Source organism: Cydia splendana, chromosome 12 (genome assembly GCF_910591565.1).
Source record: "Cydia splendana chromosome 12, ilCydSple1.2, whole genome shotgun sequence".
NCBI classification, from domain to species: Eukaryota; Metazoa; Arthropoda; class Insecta; order Lepidoptera; family Tortricidae; genus Cydia; species Cydia splendana.
In genome coordinates, this window is record NC_085971.1 from 8,142,142 (window position 1) to 8,155,013 (window position 12,872).

Consider the following 12,872-nt stretch of genomic DNA (forward strand, 5'->3'; position numbering starts at 1 on the left):
CAGTTTCAAAAGTGATGCTTCTTTAAACAACAACGTCTGACTACTACATAAAATGTTACGTATTTGATGATACAATTCAGATGGCCCAGTTATTTAATTAAAATCCCATTCCACTCGTATCATTTACAGCCATAGATATTGCCGCGAACATTCGATTCCATCCACACCTATCCAATATTAAAACATAATTAAACCATAAACAAAGATAAGGCACGATCAAATGGAACGCCGCCTAATCTAGGCTGATTTACAATTAGTGTAATTACGAGTTAATTGGCACCAATTTTAATTATCGATAACATGTAATGTACGGAAAATTCTTTATGATTTACTTGATAACTGGGAAATAAAGAAACGTTAATAGGTACATAACACATAACGAAATTAAAGAGAACATAAGATGTTATGTTTCATTAAAAACTTTTTGACATACCACTATTCACTTATGGCATTTTTTAAGGTCATAAAAACCGCCATGTCGTCACTACTTTGAAAAAATCTCGTATCCACTGCTACTCAAAGTTAAAACGCAGTAACTCTGTATGCATCCCATACATAGTTACCACATTTTTTTTTGATTGACAGAACAAGATACTTTTTTTTTCTTTTTCATAGTCACGTCACGATATATATAATGAAAAATATTTGAAATGAACAAATATATTCGAAGCAATGCTACTGTTTATTATTGACACACATCTTTCCTTCTGAATAAAATACACTATTAAAAACATTAAAACGTAGGAATTCTCTAGATTATTTATTACTTAGCTATTTTCGAAGCAGTCTCATTCATAACAAGCAGCACAATGCTACAAACACAAAACTTAATTAAAGTGACACTCCGCATGCATAATGAAATGATTCACGCACAATCGAGGGAATAAAAATGGCCGCCAAGATGGATCCCACTGTCACTGGAAAAAGTTTTAAATGCACCTTTTTACCCATTGTAAACGGTGCTGGATATGCAAGTTGAAGTCAAAATAAACTCAGTTTTAATTTCGAAAATACTACTCGTTGATTCCTACCTAAAATACTAATTGTGAAATTCGTATATCAAAAGAGGTGAGGGCGCCTAAGGAAAAGTGGTGGAACTTCAAGTACTTAACAAATGAAACTACTTATTTATACCTATTCATGCGTACACATATTTATAGAGTCCAACGCAATGAAAAATATTAATACAGTGAAACCTGGTTAAGTGGGACCTGGATAAGTGAGAAACCTCTATAGCTGGGACTCATGGTGCGGTCCCGACACTTTAGCACTGAATTACCTCTGTTAGTGAGATAAAACGAACCTCTATAACTGGGATTAATTGTTGTAATTTTATAGTCACATTTACCTCTATAATTGAGACAGAGAGTGTATTTTACCTCTTTTACTGAGACTATATTTATAAGATTACATTTTCCTAATTGTTTTTTTAGAATTTTATACGAATTACCTCTGTATCTGAGATAACGTCAATCTATGACCTCTCTAACTTGGACTTTATTGATCTATTTCCGTATTCGTACTAACTCTTAGTCTATCCACAAATTCCGCATGTGCTTAATTGTGTCTAAACGACTTCAAGTATCATTTAGTTACTTTATGTAATTAAAATAATCGAAACGACAGCTGAAATCTTGTGTAACAAGAATAAACATTTTTTTTTATTTAATAAATTTCTAAGACGCAATGAAGTCCGTGTTAATTGAAAAAAATCTATCCTTTAAAAATCATTCAAAATAAATTCAAAGAAATATTTAAACAGACTTAAAAAATATTTAGGGACAAGGATTATTTTACGTAAACATTTAAAGATAATTACAAAATACCTTATTAACCACCTCTATAACTGAGATATATCCTCTATTCTCACCTCTATTAATGGGACCCTCTGTAAATGAGACAGAAATTTATTTATACCTGGCTAACTGAGAGCCTGGGTAAGTGGAATACCTCTTTAAGTGAGACAAATCTGCTCGTCCCTTGAAGTCTCACTTATCCAGGTTTCACTGTATTTATAACAGGATTAAGTTAAATGATACAAAGTACTTAGTAATATGCGGACATGTTTTTTTAATGCAAATTCTTCGTAAGGTGGCCATACTAGTTTCAATATGCAAAAAAAGAAAAAATGTACTCAGGTACGGAACGGACTCGTAAAGTGTAAAAATTGATGTTGGTATTTATTAAATTACTTAAGAGCCAAGTCTGCTTTTTATTATTCTTGGTTGCATAAACTAGGAATCCGCATTGGTATCTTCCAACAATCATATCATATTTTAAAACCGCTTATTTTTCTTTTTATTTTGCTTTGACTGTATTCATTACACTGCTCTTATCATGACCTTAATACAGGTGATTATTGTACTTTATATTTTTACATTTCAGACACCGTTTCCATTCAAGCTAAAATAATTATTCGGCGATTAACGACTCAAGGTTCTACTCATCTTTGGAGATTTGCATTTACACGTGTTTGAATGCCCACTTAAGTTTTTGTCTAGTTAACCGTATATCAATGACCGTTTATCGATTATTTAATAGCAAACATTGGCGATAACGTTTTGGGCACTATCACTAATTATTGACAGATAACCCGTTTATTACCACACTGAAGTACCCGACAATATACTTAGGTATAATATGGACAGGATTACAAGATACCGCTCTTATCAAATAATTCATGTAGGTACTTTATTTGTCTATGTATCTTTATTGATCTAGACGTAACAAACCTTGATGATATTAATTAATTACTCATCTATATCTCACATAAGAATACTTGTTTTATATTTAAACACGATTAGAACAGTTTTTCTGAAAAAATTTAAAAGAAAATGTAAGTAAATCTTTAAGTGAAATTAACCAGCTTAACACCAGAAATCTAATTAAGAAATATCTATAAAGCTCGATCGTGCAAATATTCTATAGTAAAAAGCCTTATTCGGTGACAGCACAATCGATTTCCGATTCTGTAAAAACGTAATTCGTTGGAGGCGTCAAAAACCGCGCGCAATGTCAACGCGAAACGCCGCGCGGCATCCGTCTTGGTGGTGAGGCTTTTTTTTATCAACGAAATATCTTTTTGTTTATATGTTGTGTTGAGGTTCCATTTTTGAAAAATAGTCTTAATTGTATTGGACAGTGTTTTGTTTGAAAATATTTTTAATATTTGACCGTGTCATGCTATTTCTTTTAAAATGTTTAAATGGTCATAAAAAGTACATAAACAAAAGACAATTTACCTTAAATAGGTATTTAAACGCCTGGTAATGGTCATGATTTCCTTATAAACAAGTTACTATAGGTATACCTACAACAAAATACCCTTCTTTACCTATCAAGAATTGTACCTATGTACTTCCCACGTCTACCTACTTACTTAATAAAATTATATGTTTTTAAATTTATTAAAAAGTTGCTAAATATTGTAGCACCGCGATTGCACTGAGTCAGAACGATTAAGGTCCAAATTACGCTCAAAAGCTCAGGACCATCGATCTTGCCGTCTCTCTCGGACCAGTTTTTGTATGACCGAGAACGAAGAGGGACGGAGTGATTGTTCCGATTGAGTATTTGAGAGCAGAGCCGCGAGTTCGTCGGCTGGCCTTGGCGGAACCAGTTCTCGGCCCAAACTCCGGCAATTATTCAATAAAACAAAAGCATCGCGCCATTTTACTTTTACCAGAGAAATGCGATGCAAATCCATTATAAGTACTAAGTTACAATAATTATTTTTTGATTACCTACTCCTTTCAGTTTAAGACGATATTTTGGTACGTGCTTATTTCATGAACGCTATATGCGGGTTTAATTTGATTTTTCAAGTAACTGCCAAATAGGAAGAGGTTTTTATACTTTCCATTCAACTGAGTGGCTTTTTTGTGCACGCTCAGCGATATCGCTACCATTGCTAAGAGATTTAAATTTTATTTCCTGTATATATAAATAATTTATTGCCCATTTCAACTTGGAATAATGAACAGTGGCGCGAGAGAGATGCGCTCTAATTAAAAGGTATCTATATCGCGTACAGTGCTTAAACGATGAAGTCAAGCATGTTAATATGTAATGCAAAAGTAAGACATAAATATCTACAACGCGACAAAGATCCTGAAACCGTGTCGGTCTAAATATTAACAAGATGTACGTAACTAGATGCTAAGGTATGTAATAAATGGTACCCGTTAGATCTACTATAGAGGCTAAATACAACCCGAAGACTTACCCATTCTCTACGCACGTGCAGACCGAATGGGTCCTATTATTGAAAGACGGCACGAGCCTCTGAAAAATGTACCACGAAATCTGATATGGCACATAATCTATTATTAAGAAGAGAAGGTACGTATTGTACGTCCTAGAGGCGAACGAAATATTTCAAATGCAAATCGTGCTAACGCCATGAATGTAATAGTTTGTCGTGGTCCGCGCACGCGCCGGAAACAAATTATCATACCCATATATGCGCGTACGGAATCGACGAAAAACTTATTGATGTCGCTCGCTCGACATAAATTGCTCTAACGAGTGAATTTGAACTAGAAAGTGCTTACAAATACGACCGTTGAAATGCATTTTTTCTTGCAACTCAACTCAATTAGCGATGTTTTGTCGCCAGCCAAGTGTAACCGTTACAAAATTCCATTTTTCACAATTAAGTTTCTATCATTATTATAAAAGAAAACATAATTGCATTTCCTAACGTTAGCTGCAACGAAACGTTCGGTACCTATTCAAATTCGGAAGTTAGTTCTGATGGCGTCACGTTTTGTTGACATTCGGGTGCGCGGCGGAAATGGAACACTTCTAGATTGAATTTGAAAAACTTAACGTTTGTAGAACAATTTGTTAGGTAAACGGTTGACACGGCGACGATGAATGAGGGATACGTGTCAAATTGTAACGGTTTTTTCACCCGTGTCGTCCTCAATTGACATTTAAATGCGGTTCTATTTTATTTAGTAAAATTGTCTCATCTTATGTTACTTTATTTTATTATTTTATAACATTTACCTAGGCTTATTTATGGGGTAACTGAAACGAAAAATTATTCAGTGACATCAGACTGAGTAGGTGTATAAGGAATTTATGCAAGTTCTCATTAATTCGTTTAATATTATAATTTTTTGTGATAACACCTTATTCTATTCCATGGTTATTCTTAAGACGTAGATGTTATTATTTATGTTTCAGTATCGGCCGGGTAGAATATAAAGAGGCATTGTGATTCTGCGACGTAATGCGATGTATCTAGGCGAGGTGCCAACGGTCTCAGGTCGGTGACTTTACACTAAGATTATGCCGATTCTGATAAATCTATCATTTTGTACGTGTGCTGAAAACTTGCGACTAAGGGTTATTTTTTTAATTAAACCCGTTGGTTTCGAGCCTTAATTAAATATTTGTTTTAAGTCACGTTATGCTTGTCACGTATTAAACTTAAATTTGTTTTAGTATTATTAAAAATATTTGGCAATAAACTACCTAGTAGCGTCCGTTTGCGTAAATGTTACCATGTAATGTAAAAGTTAATTTTTTTTCTTAGCTTATTTGTGTGTCCCACTGCTGGGCAAAGGCCTCTGCCCTGGTTCTCCATAACTCCCGATTCCCAAAAGTTTAATTGGATGCAAAAATGGGCGTTTTCAGAAATAAATATTGAAAACCTGATTCTTTCACATCTGGACGTTCTTGGGCTCATTCTACTCAGAATCGACAGCATTCTCCATCCCACCATTAAAAAAAGATGTCCCAAAATGTCCATTCCATTACGTCACGTTTTAGTATGAAAAAATGTTTCACTTGTATGTGCGTGACGTAATGGAATGTACAATTTTCATACAAATTTTTGGGACATTTTATTTTATCATCAGAATTGAATATGCTAGTGATTCTGAGTTGAAAGAACCCAAAAACACCGGGATCTGTGAGAATCGGGTTTTCGATATTTATTTCTGAAAACGCCCAAATATATCTCTAGCCTAGATCTAAATTTTCAAGCACTGTTAGTGCTCTCCGAAACATATCGAGCGATAGAAAAAAAAATCATACTGAATATGTCCTATCTATACATTACTCACGCTCACGACAGTATAAATTCGGTTATTTGTATGCGTTAAAAGGGTTATTTAAGTAAATGAAATATAAATTCATTTTCCTATATATGTAGGTAAGTAAAAGTCACGTGAAGAGGTAAAGTGGTAGGCTTGATCTCTTAATGTCACACAAAGAATAGTTATTTGTTTTACCTACAAGGCGGCAAAGTTGTTGTTTAACCGCTCGTGCTAATATTGATACCCGAGCAAGCGAAAGATTCCAAAATTAAACCACGAGCGTAGCGAGTGGTTCAAAAAATGGAATCTTGGGCGTTGCGAGGGTTTCAAAGCACGAGGATTAAACAACAACTTTGCCCCGTGTGTAAATACAAAATTTTTCACCACACCAACCCGAAGCAAATATTAAATGTAAAATATCAAACAAAATCAAATTCAAATAAATGTTATTAAATATATATCATCCAATATCATCATTTAAAAGTCAATTCTACCAGCAAACATAAGAAAACAACTCAAAATTTGCATTTGATTACTTTGCCCTCACATGTGAATAAAATGAAACTTTGCTATCAGTTTTTGAAGTGCAAATTAAGCCTTTCCGAGCTGGTGTGGTGATGATACCTGTTCTGTTGTGTTGTAAGTACCTATCTAATATTGAAATTTAAATCTTAAGTTTGGTACTTAAGAAATAAATACGATCGTTAGGTTAATTCCAAAAACTATTAGGTACCTACAATATGATATTTACATTAAAATCACGAAAAATACTTGATACTTGGTATATTCATTGTGAATAGAGTAGACCAAATTAAGCATACATTTATACTACAAATTAGCGTAAGTAATTTACTTGTAACAAAAAAGCAGGTAATTTTTTTGTTCATAAATACGCACATACTCGATTTAAAATCCCGACATTTGACTGTCATAAAGAGAATCAAAATATGAAGCACCAAAGCATTTAAATTTATTAGCAAATACTTACATAATATGACTGACATTTGAACAAAGCGAAATTTCCACCCACGCTATCAAAGTTCCAATTTTAAATTTAAATCAAGCTAATACATACATATCTACTGTTATCTCCCTATCTGTTGTCCATCTCAACGAGCTGTCACGATGGTCTTATCTGTGCTTGACGAGTTTCCCAGGCGTTTCGGCTCTAGTTCCACTACCGCCTGATAGATGGCGTGACTGGTGGCGCTACTCGCGGCTACGCGAGTTTTCTAACGGGTCAAATTAGATACCCTTTATACGATTTTCTGCTATAAAGTAGGCCCAAAATGTGATCCCTTCCCTTCAATAACATGCAAGAGTCATAAAATAAATACTTTACATATTATATAATATTATGACAAGTCATTTATTTAGGAAGTGGGAATAGTACATTTCGATGCTAGTGCTTCCGCACGTGTATCGAACGACGTTTTTTAATACAGTTGCGAAAAAATAAGTAAAACATTGTTAATCGTACACTAAACAAAAGTGGTAACAGTGACAGCTCGCTTAGACGTCGTCTTTAAGTATATTATATCTATGGGCGTTTGGCAGCTATTCCGTTCCATTCAGACACCTTATTAAGAACGGAATTTTCAATATTCAATATTAAAAAATAAACGTGTTATAATGATGAAGAGGTAAGTATTAAAATATGAAATATGTATATTTTTCATATTCTTACATTAACAGTAGGTTTTTATGCTGATTACGACGTTTAAAGGAAACTAATATTAACACTCATCAATAAGTAGTCGTGAATTGGAACAAGTATAAATTTAAAAAAATTGGAAAAGTAAAAAGCACTAGTTCGACATAACCAACTTTCCGCACGCTAAACAGCTACGTAAAGTAGCACTTTGTGAGCAACTGTATTAAAAAGGAATTTTCAGTACCCTAGTTTCAACATCGAATTAGGCAATTAAAAACCAATAAGAAGCATATTTAACTATTTCTGCGATCTTATTTCTTATAAAAAAAGCATTTAAGGTCAAAGACTTAGTACCTGTCATAACAATACAACACTAAAAAGTGTTTGCTTTAACTAAGATCATGAATCCACAATAAATCACATGAGCCGGTCAATTAGTACCTGCTTTGGCCGAAGTGAACATTTTTTTTTTTCAGTGAATGTTAGATATTTAGATCGTAATATCATAGCTTCCTATTATAAGGGTATGGGTATGGTATTCACACTCGTACTGGTATTGCCTAGGTAACCTGCCGTAATTATTTTCTGCAATTAAATAATCTAAGCAAATTGTAATTTTCCTTAGAAGTGTAATACCGGACAGACCATTAATAATTTTAATTGTTGATGGAACATTTGTGATTTATCATGATAAGTAGGGTACAGTCATCTACAATTAAATTTTGCACAACAAAGCGAGTAAAACATATGACACTCTTTTAAATAAATCAATATTTTTACACAAATCGCTAGCTAGTCCCACATTTAGTTCAATAAGGCTTGTGTTGTAAGTTCTAGAAGACGATATGTAATAAATACTTATAACTTTCATAACTGAGGAACAAATATTTGTGATAAATTTGTGTATCACACAAATATGTGTGATATTTGGTGATACAAACAAAGCCCTTACCAGGATTCGAACCCGGGACCTCCTGCTTAGTAGGCAGGGTCACTACCGACTAGGCTAGTTTTGGCACCGTCAAAACGCTTTTAAGGACAAATAAGATAGCGTCAGATATTTTTGCGCCCTTTGTTGTACAAGATATTATTACAGCAGGTGATTGTATTAGCTATTCCTATAGATATTAACTCCATGTGCGCTGACAGATTCATGTTGACCAATAGAAATTGTAATTGTCAAAATTCTGACAAAAACTTTGCGTCAGGTTTCGTGAACTATAAATTTTTACACCATATATTTAAATTTATACAGGTAACCTTAAATTGCGAGTCTTTTATTCAAGACAAATAATCCTTTATCCGTATACTTTTGCACCTTTATATCAATAGTATAGTAATGGCACGTATTTCATACCTATTATTATGAATAGGTAGGTAATTAGGTACGTAACATTGCCGTACCTAATGATCATACGGAGACATACGCTACATGTGGTGTGGTTTAGGTAGCTATGCTTCGTAACTTAGTGTAGGTATACTTACCTAAAAATAATTAATTTAATGTAATTTTATCAACCAAAATAATTCTTTTTTACTTCTTTTACTTTTTAAAAATACGCCATCGTTTTAAAAACTGAATCTCACCTATGAAATATTCTACACATTTAAGCATCGTATAAGAATTATTAATAAATTCACTAGCTCCACCTTACGCTTGTTTTCGCAAATACCTATCCATTTTGAATAGGTAAGTTAAGCAAACTGATTACCATACCAACAGTGGCATTGTTCCTACGCAGCCAAATCAATTACCTAGTGGTAATAAATTAAATACTTTTCCCTCGGCGATAAGGATCTTTGGTATTTGATTAATGAATCAATCTGTGCATATCGATCTTCGGGAGATTGGGAACGGTTCTGATATTACGGCCGCCCCGTTGTGAGAATGCGACGCGTTTTGTTTTTAGCCAGGTTTTTTTTCAGCAGTTTTTTTAATACATAACTACATGTACATGCCTACTTACTACCCATAGTTTTTTTTATTAAATTGCTCATGTAATATCCGATCTGTTAAGTCAAATTCGCTTACGTTCTGTTATTGAACCAAATAATAAGTCGGTACCGGATATGTAGGTACCTAATATGCCTACTAATCAATATCTTTCCTGTGGGTTGATTAAAAAAATACTTAGTCCGATATGTTTTTGTTTACAGGTCAAGTTTAATTATAATATTTTTGTTTCTTTTTTAAATTGGTAATGAATTAGGTTAATAATCTGTAATCAGAAATGTTTAATATGTATGTATAGGTATACCTCGTCCCAGTTTCACCGAAAATTAATTAATTCATAAATATGTCTAAATAAGAATTTAATCGTAGTTAAGTTACTTCTTTTATCGAAGCAATTGAATCAAAATATCCCGATGTTCTAGTACTACTACTATAAATAACTATCTTGAAAAATTGTAGGCAAATAATTTTGGCCAACATAAATAAACAAATCATAAAGTAGATAACTTCTACTCACTAGGTATTTCTAACAACCTAACAATAACAGGAAGGAAATTGGCACGGGAAATTACTTTCTTAGTCACAAATACCTACGCACCAAAATAAAGTTATTTTGATAAGGAGTTAATTAATTTAGTCCAAGGATGCTGTTATGATTCATTCGTTTTATGTTTTTCTAGCAAAGACGTTGTTTTTTTTCTGCAAAGCGTTTCAAACTCGATTATTGTTAAAAATAAACGCTGGATTCATCTTGGCAGTCCGTTATCAGAACAATGATAGGTAGAAGTAATAAAAAAATAAGTCGTTTTATTAAAAAATAAAGAACAATCTAGGTCCGACACGGCAAGCGTTTTTTCTAAAGTGATTAGGTTGTTTTTAAAAGTGATTAAGTAGGTTGTTTTTACTGTTTTAAAATGCACTATTTCTGTAATTAGTTCATCCGATTAGTTTAAGAAAAAGTTTTTCGTTAGGTACAATTAAGTATTTAACAAATTGAGGTTTTCTTTTTTGTATTATTTCGGCGTCATTTATTAGGTAGGTACCGGAAATTTTTTTAATTTTTTCAATCTTTATTTGTCCTCATGATTATTTTAGATTACTTACCAACTTTTTTGTGTTTGACTTGTCCCCGCGATTTCTAATTAGATTGTGTACACAAAGGAAAAATAGGTAATGAATCGGTCTACAATCGGAGCGCAATCAACTCAAGTCACTTATAATTCTTATAATCAAAAATCTCATTAATGCACGTTAATAAGCTTTCGGTCATAAACCACTGGTTTAATTAACATATAAACTAACACCTACAGTCTAATGAGATACCTATAATAAGGTTCCGATTACACTGTACCGGGCTTTATGAGGTTTGCCAATTTGCACTTAAGATTTTAATTGCCATTTGAAAGTTGCAATCATGCCCGTTCCGGCGACTTGGGCTATCGGCCAACAATGTTAATACCGCGCCCGTGAATCATTTTCTGGTTTTCCAGTGAGATTCTCACAAGAAAATAATTATAATAATTACAACCTTTTAGCATCGCCCGCTGAACGGCTAAACACGTCGCGGCATCGCATTCACAGTCACAATATCACTTGTCCAGTATCCGGATGATGAAACAATCACAGTCAAAACACAAGGAACTACACCGTAAACACTTGGGAACTTAAAAGTTAGTGTGTGTGAGTTCGGAGTAACGACGCGCGACGCTTCACTGCCAACGGTCGCCGGCACACTACGCGGTCGCGCGCGCTGGCCCCCCCGCGGCGTGCGCCCGCGCCCCGCGAGGGGCGGGGCCGCCGAGCGAGTCGAGGCGAGGCGAGCCTTAATTACGCTACGGGCGAAGCGGGACGGCGATAGCGAGTGGGCGCGATCTATTAGCACGGAGAGCGGGACGACTCGTCTTAAGTATTTTGTATAAGTAATGAGGGGTGCGGGGCCGCATCTCCCGCCAATCTTTAATGTTGATTGCCGCCTCTGAGGCCCCTCATTAACGCCTGGCCACGCCTCGATTTAATTACGATCGTTTAATTGTTTTTGCGCGATTGTTCTCGAGGTGATGCCTCGTCTTAATTGGCAGGTAATTAACTGGCTCCTGAATAACTAAAATGTTGACCATTTATTTGTGTTGTTTATTGTAGGAATTAATGATAGAGCTCGTTAAAAAGAGATGATATCGTTATTTAAAAGTCAATAGTCAATACGAAGGCAATTAGTAGGAGTTCTATCGACTAAAACAATTATTAATAAATATTGATGATAATTATTTAGAAACATAAGTGCAAAAGTAATGGAAACTCATTTCAAGCGCCGGGATGGATGGCAGGTGGCAAATAAAACAAACCAACCTACGTAGATACCTACCTAAAAGGTAAATAGATAATTAGTTAGGAAAGCAAATAACTAATTAGGTAGGTAGGTATAGGTACCTACTTACTTGACTAGACAATGTTAGATATAATTTATAAGTACCTAATACTGATGAAAAATCTTGCTTTTGCTAGGTAATGTTTATATGTTAATTAAATTTTATTTAAGTTTTAGATACCAACTTGCATAGGTACATTTTTTTCTCGGTATTATTTATCTCTATAGGTATACCTAAGTTTACCTATACCGAGGTACATAGTTACTCATTTATTTTCTTCTTCTTAGGCAGAAATCGCATTTAGGTAGATATTTGGTGCAAAATACCTACCTATGATTTCTTCGACAATAGTTATTTGTTTCACTCGGGGGCAAAGTTGTTGTTTAACCGCTCGTGTTAATATACCCGAGCAAGCGAAAGATTCCAAAATTGAACCACTAGCGTAGCGAGTGGTTCGAAAAATGGAATCTTGAGCGTTGCGAGGGTTTCAAAGCACGAGGGTTAAACAAAATTTGCCCCCGAGTGAAACACAAAATTTTTCACCACACCAACCCGAAGCAAATATTAAATGTAAAATATCAAACAAAATGAAACCAAATCAAATCAAAATGAATGTCATTAAATATGTACCTATCGTCCAAAATCATCATTTAAAAGTCAATTCTACCAGCAAACATAAGAAAACAACTCAAAATTAGCATTTGATTACATGCCTCACATGTGAATAAAATGCAACTTTGCTATTAGTTTTCGAAGTGCAAAGTAAGCCTTTCCGAGCTGGTGTGGTGAAAAAAGATTTTTCAAACGATATCGATAATACTTCGTCACTAGGTACTTACTTTGAAAAA

At 34.2% G+C, this 12,872-nt stretch overlaps 1 protein-coding gene across 4 annotated transcripts in view; it reads right to left on the reverse strand.

Moving 5' to 3' along the window:
• The window catches only part of LOC134795411 (zinc finger homeobox protein 3), a 140,484-nt gene extending 129,083 nt beyond the window's left edge, over positions 1–11,401 (reverse strand). For all 4 annotated transcript variants that reach the window (XM_063767244.1, XM_063767243.1, XM_063767245.1 and 1 more), the window contains exon 1: positions 11,187–11,401. The gene's annotated coding sequence lies outside the window, so the exon portion shown is untranslated. The remainder of the gene's footprint in view (positions 1–11,186) is intronic.
• Between the last annotated feature and the right edge of the window lie 1,471 nt (positions 11,402–12,872).